General features: G+C 39.7%; 1 long non-coding RNA gene across 1 annotated transcript; it reads right to left on the bottom strand.

The window, feature by feature from the left end:
• Positions 1–1642: 1642 nt before the first annotated feature.
• On the bottom strand, positions 1643–4128 carry LOC109196834 (uncharacterized). The gene is made up of 3 exons (XR_002058175.2): positions 3835–4128; positions 2279–2366; positions 1643–2174 (listed from the first exon to the last, which is right to left on the bottom strand). It is a non-coding gene; the product is annotated as an uncharacterized LOC109196834 (long non-coding RNA).
• Positions 4129–7500: the final 3372 nt, after the last annotated feature.

Genomic DNA, 7500 nt, shown 5'->3' with positions numbered 1-7500 from the left:
ACACACACACACACACACACACACACACACCGGTGTGTATTCATATCCTTGTGGGGACATCTCATTGACCTAATTCTTTCCCTAGTCGCTTACCCTAACCATCAAAAATGAATGCCTAACCATAATCATAACCCAATTGTAACCCTGATACTACAACCACATTTTGAGTCTTAGAAATGTCTTCAAACTTGTGGGGACCTGGATTTTGATCCCCATAGGTATAGTAAACTTCCAATTTTTGTTCCCCACAAAGATGTCTAAACAGCCACACACACACACACACACACACACACACACACAGAGACAAGGGTTAGTCAAAGAACATTTGCAAACGTTCTTTGACTAAAAACCTGTTTCACTGATGCAATCATCATATCATTTCTTATTGAACAATGTAAGACCACTGATCCAAACTAGTTGTGGAAAATCCTGCATTACTCAGCTGGGGAAAATAGGGGGTATTTATATGCTGTAGTGACGAAAGAGAAATCACAGACAAGGAAAACAAAGATGTTAAAAACGTGTCATTTTTCCTACACGCGTAAATGCCATTGCGATATTTTAATGCAATTTTCTTTCCTCCATTTTAAGCAAGCATCTAGGATGGAGACAAGCTCTAGCCCCTCCCACTGGAACTAAAATGCCAACGTCAAACTGTAGCCATGGCAACACACATATAAAACTGCACACATAATTTATTCCAGTGCTGATTTCAATGAAATGGAGCACAGAGATCAGAACATAAGAGCTGACCTAGATTGGGAGGAGCAGGTTGTTAACAGAATGAAAACAGTGAATCAAATGGACATAAAGTTGATTGTTACCCATGAAGTCATTTAACATTCACAAATCATCATAAAGCATGTAAACATTCAGTGACACACTGAAACTGCATGGCTTTTATTTTTTCGCTAAATGTTGTGTCTATGGACAATAAAAGTATAAAACAAAGATTATTTTATTTAGTGGTCACAAACACTAATACTAAGGAGAAAACTGAAGTATATGGGCTTCTAATATGTTCATTGGTCTGCACTAGAAATCGGTGCAGACCAATGAGAGCAATATAATCAGTGGAATATCATCTTACTGTTGAACCTATTGCTTCTGTTTAATGGCTGATTTTAAAACATCCTCTATGAGGTTTTAGTTGTATCTAAATGCGGTCAGCCCAAACCATTCATTTTATTTCACCATATTATTTATACAGCACCGAAACACAACAACAGTCGCCTCAAGGTGCTTTATATTGTAAGGTAGACCCTACAAGTCATGATAGTCATGAAAAGTCGACTCATTATCTTTCTTCTATGTCAATGCCTTAAAAAAATGACAGGTGTGATCTAGTATTGTAGTGTTGTGTCTCACAGAATAATTGCAGTGTCACAAAAAACAAAAGAAAACAAAAAAAAGCCTGTCACTCAACCACTGATGACAAAATTTATATTGGCATAGAATGTCCCCAACAAAAGATCTTAACAATACTGAAAAAGTTTTGTTTGGTTTTTGTTCAATCTAAACCATGATTTATCAAAAATGAATCTGTGGAATGAAAAAAGCAAAAAGAATAAAGGGGAAAGAAGAGGATTTTATTAAAAGTGTCACGATCTGAGGAGACAGACCGTGCGGTGGTGTGTGTGGTGGACCCAGGTGCGAACACAAGAGAGTAGACCGGAGTAAACTGGAACTGAAAGCGAGCCTTTATTATGGCTGATGACAGGTCTCAAACAAAGCAGAAATACCGTGACTAAATAGAACTTAAGCTAAACTGGGAAACAGATACTGATAAACTAAGAAGACTCAGAAAACCATGACGATGACTGTAAAGACTGGCCATGAGGACATGGAGGGTGGAAACACAGACGACGCGACGCAGACTGAATGAAACACAGAGACTAAATACACATAACGCATAAATACACGCATGAACCAGGGAGACGGAGTACAGGGGGAGATGACATAAACAACTAAGAAACAAAGGACTAAACAGCAATCTCAAAATAAACTAGCTGAACTAAACTAGGGCACAAATGAATACAAAAGATACATAAAACTCAAACACTGGGTCGCTCGACCCAGGACCATGACAAAAAGGTTATAAAGCAGGGTATTCAGAAACAGCTAAGCTATTAGGTTCATCAAAGCCATCACCAAAGGAAAGTTGACAGTAAATCCTAAGGTGGAAAGAAGCAAAACATCATAATTACAAAATGTAAAACTATATAAATAAATAATCTTCATCTTAAAGAGACACTTAAGACTGCCAGAGAAGACTCACTGGGGCTGGGCAGCACTTCTCCCCAGCTTTTCCTTTTTGCTGAGTGGAGCCAGCTGTGCACTGGCACCGAAGGAGACAGGAGTGTCACCTGAGTAAGGGGAAAGGGAAGGATACACCATTCAGGGGAATGTAAAACCACAAACAATATATGTATGTAAAAGAAAACAGAGCTCTAGGAAAAAAGCCTTTTTAGCCAAAAAAAACCCCTGAACTGCTACACTTACACTGCCATTGAGTGCGCTAGGTACCACATCGTCAGCTCCACTTCAGCTCAATTTCAAGGGTAGCTATAGGCTAAAACTGTGCCAACAAGGTACAACATGGTATTTTCTGGTTGTGTATACATATCAGGAAAGTGGTGTTCCATCATCAAAAAAAAGACATTAATTAAAACGTCCCAAAATAAAAAATGATCTCTCTCTGTCATACCAGATAGCGCTGTCATAGCATTAGCAAGTAAACCAACTGAAACAAATGAGTTTCCTCTTGCTAACCACCCCTGGTCAACATGTGAGATGTACTGAAGTTTGAAAAAGCTGTTAATAACTCATTTAATACATTAGTAAGGAAAGCAGTGACGACTATGGACAGGGGACCATTACATTCCAACCTTTACAATTTCGTTGGTATACTAGGTATGACTGTGCAATGACAATAAAGAGTCATCTTATCTTATAAAATAGGCAAGTTGAACAGATGCGAGGTCATCAGCACTTTAACATTAACATCTACATCAACATACTCCTCAACCCTTTTATTTCAGATGATTGTTATTAATATTTGAATATACTTTTTGAAAAATCAAGATGTAGGCCTGTGTTTCTCAGCTCATGAACAATTAGTCTTCAGGGGACATTCACTACAAACAGGTGATTTATACAATTTGATGCTGGGCATTAAACAGTAATAAATAAAGTATTCTCAATAAAATGAGCTCAGACTTAAATTCCCTTCCAGCATTCCAGTGGTCCAAACTTTGCTTTAGCCTTGACAGCAGATGCTGATAATTGGCCTTATAAAGCTACCCTTGTTCCTAAATATTTTAATTTTCTATGGCTAATCTTGAAAAAGTTAGATACAATATGTCCCTCGTATGCAGAGATGGGCATTCACTCACTTTTCTGAATATTAACTTTATAACCCAATATTTCTCCAAATTTCAAAAGAATAATCAACAATTTAGGGGCACTCAAACAAGGGTCTGATCTAAAAAACAATATGTCATCTGCATAAAGGCATACTTTATTCTGTGATCCTGCTTCCTTTAATAACGGAGCTCTGTCTCAGAGCTACTGCAAGTGGCTCAATTGCAAACGTAAATAAAAGTGGTAAAAGAGCACATCCCTGTCTCATACCCCATTGTAGTTGGAAATAATTTAGGATTTCGGATCAAACTTAAATACTTTTAACATAGTCCCACTCTACCCGATCAAACGCTTTTTCAGGATCGAGCGAAAGTGTCACCTCACAGTTCACACCAGTGGATGGGGGTAGGTTGTATAATATGTTAAATAGATGCCCAATATTGAAAAACAAGTAACGGCGTTTAATGAAACCTGTTTGGTCAGGAGAGATCATTTTCAGAGCCACCCTTTCTAGATGACGCGCCAACACCTTTGCAAGGATTTTGACATCTGTGTTCAGAAGAGAAACAGGGCATTCAAGAGGGTCCTTATCCTGTTTAAGGCAACAGAGAAATAACAGACAGGGGAATCATTTTTGCAGTGAGGGATTTTTCAAACACAGACAGCAACAAAGGAGAGAGTAGACCTGAAAATATTTTGAAAAATTCTGTCTGAAAGCTGCCCAGAGATTTTCCACTTTGCATGTCTCTGATCGCTGATGTTATTTCTGTGTTTGAGAGGTCCCACTCCAACTTAGTACCCAAGTCAACATCCACAGAGGGAATTAAAACAAATCTTCTACCTCAGACTTGTTGGTAGGTGAATCTGAGGTATATAATGACTAAAAGAAATCTCTAAATTATAAAACATAAATGAATCGCCTTATTATCTGAATGCTCTAGATTGTTTCATTTACAGATCTTAGTCTCTGGTGTGCCAGCTCATGCTCATAGTAATTATATCTTGTTTTAAAAAATAACACATTCAGCTTATTGTGTGGATGGGATATCAAATTCAGTCTGTAGTGACATACGACTTTAAAAAAAAAAAAAAACCCATTTATTTATAAGTGTGAAATTGCATAAAATTACACAAGACAAAGGAAAACATTCAAAAACAACAACATCCAAGCACAAAGAAAGAACAAAATGAAAACAAAACAACAACAAACACAAAGTCAGTCCAAATCAAAAGTTCAAGAGGAATGCTAGAGTAAGAAAAATATATATAGAATATATAAAGGTTATTAATACTTAACATTAGAAAAAAAAAGTTTCAGCAACAACTAAAAGAAACAATGATAGGAAACTATCACCACAAATGAATTTAAAAGTTGTTTGAACGAACAGCAAATCTCCCTTTGAGAAGATCAAAATGGTAAACGGATTGGTTCTTGCTTTTCTACTTCCATTGGAGTACCCAAAGCGCTCTATGCAACATGCTACATTCGCCCAAGCACTGTCTTCCATGCTTTTAAATGCTTACTAACTACCATTCACACTCCGATGGATGCATAAGGAGTTAATATCTTGCCCAGGGATATTTGGTATGCAGACTAGGGGGAACCAGGGACCGAACCACTAACCTTCCAATCAGTATATGACCTGCTCTACCTCCTGAGCTACAGTCACGCCCCCCAAAATAAGGAAAAAGATTCAACAATACAGCCGCATCACCCGCATGACGGTAAAATCATTTTACCAGGTCAGGTTTCCAGAGAATTTAAAGCTTCAGCAGGAGACTTGAACATGTTAGTGATGTTGTCATAAACTACCCGAAGCTGGGCCAGGTCACTCTGGAAGTGCTAAGCTTTTCCTGACCATATTGAAAGCTATCTGCTGCGCAAGGACCTCCTTGGTGTAGTCAGGGAAGATAGACAGTCTCTCTCCATCGCAGTTCAACGTGCAAACTGGCGTGCCAAACCCAGGATGTGCCATACATCTTTCTCATGGTGTAACTTGGCTATGATAGCTCTCGGTCGCTGGTTTTGGTCTAAGGATGCCTGGTGCCCTCTCCTCTTTTATCAGCTTAATAAAGTTCTCTTTCCCCAACACATTCAGAAGCAGAGATGAAGCAAAGTCCGCTGGCTTACCGCCCTCAGCACCTTCCTTCACTTCAACAATCCTAATGTTGGACAGCCACGAGCGCGCCGCCATCTGGCCGAGCTTGTCATGCAGGTTGTCAGTGGCTGCTAATAGTTCCTTGCATGTAGCTTCAAGCATACAAACACAGCAGTCCATTGTCGTAAGCGACGCATCGATAGGCGCTGTTCAGATGACCCGATATCTGTCTGGAGCTTAGACAGAATTCAATTCAGTTATTTTATACAGGGAGTGCAGAATTATTAGGCAAATGAGTATTTTGTCCACATCATCCTCTTCATGCATGTTGTCTTACTCCAAGCTGTATAGGCTCGAAAGCCTACTACCAATTAAGCATATTAGGTGATGTGCATCTCTGTAATGAGAAGGGGTGTGGTCTAATGACATCAACACCCTATATCAGGGGTGCATAATTATTAGGCAATTTCCTTTCCTTTGGCAAAATGGGTCAAAAGAAGGACTTGACAGGCCCAGAAAAGTCAAAAGTAGTGAGATATCTTGCAGAGGGATGCAGCAGTCTTAAAATTGCAAAGCTTCTGAAGCGTGATCATCGAACAATCAAGCGTTTCATTCAAAATAGTCAACAGGGTCGCAAGAAGCGTGTGGAAAAACCAAGGCGCAAAATAACTGCCCATGAACTGAGAAAAGTCAAGCATGCAGCTGCCAAGATGCCACTTGCCACCAGTTTGGCCATATTTCAGAGCTGCAACATCACTGGAGTGCCCAAAAGCACAAGGTGTGCAATACTCAGAGACATGGCCAAGGTAAGAAAGGCTGAAAGACGACCACCACTGAACAAGACACACAAGCTGAAACATCAAGACTGGGCCAAGAAATATCTCAAGACTGATTTTTCTAAGGTTTTATGGACTGATGAAATGAGAGTGAGTCTTGATGGGCCAGATGGATGGGCCCGTGGCTGGATTGGTAAAGGGCAGAGAGCTCCAGTCCGACTCAGACGCCAGCAAGGTGGAGGTGGAGTACTGGTTTGGGCTGGTATCATCAAAGATGAGCTTGTGGGGCCTTTTCGGGTTGAGGATGGAGTCAAGCTCAACTCCCAGTCCTACTGCCAGTTTCTGGAAGACACCTTCTTCAAGCAGTGGTACAGGAAGAAGTCTGCATCCTTCAAGAAAAACATGATTTTCATGCAGGACAATGCTCCATCACACGCGTCCAAGTACTCCACAGCGTGGCTGGCAAGAAAGGGTATAAAAGAAGAAAAACTAATGACATGGCCTCCTTGTTCACCTGATCTGAACCCCATTGAGAACCTGTGGTCCATCATCACATGTGAGATTTACAAGGAGGGAAAACAGTACACCTCTCTGAACAGTGTCTGGGAGGCTGTGGTTGCTGCTGCACGCAATGTTGATGGTGAACAGATCAAAACACTGACAGAATCCATGGATGGCAGGCTTTTGAGTGTCCTTGCAAAGAAAGGTGGCTATATTGGTCGCTGATTTGTTTTTGAATGTCAGAAATGTATATTTGTGAATGTGGAGATGTTATATTGGTTTCACTGGTAAAAATAAATAATTGAAATGGGTATATATTTGTTTTTTGTTAAGTTGCCTAATAATTATGCACAGTAATAGTCACCTGCACACACAGATATCCCCCTAAAATAGCTAAAACTAAAAACAAACTAAAAACTACTTCCAAAAACATTCAGCTTTGATATTAATGAGTTTTTTGGGTTCATTGAGAACATGGTTGTTGTTCAATAATAAAATTATTCCTCAAAAATACAACTTGCCTAATAATTCTGCACTCCCTGTATATATATATATATATATATTTATTTATTTTTTCAGGTCAGTTCCTCTCGCACTGTTCTCCACAGAACAGCTGGTTTAATGTGTACTCTCAGTGGCAAGGGAACAATAAGAGAACAGCACCACCAAGGCTGGAGACGGAGCAATACTGGAAGAGCATATGGGAGAAGGACGCAACCCATAATGGCAATGCTCAGTGGCTAGTGGATCTGAGGGCAGAC

Source organism: Oreochromis niloticus, linkage group LG23, assembly GCF_001858045.2.
Source record: "Oreochromis niloticus isolate F11D_XX linkage group LG23, O_niloticus_UMD_NMBU, whole genome shotgun sequence".
Classification (NCBI taxonomy): Eukaryota; Metazoa; Chordata; class Actinopteri; order Cichliformes; family Cichlidae; genus Oreochromis; species Oreochromis niloticus.
This window is presented reverse-complemented; position numbering and strand designations above follow the sequence as displayed.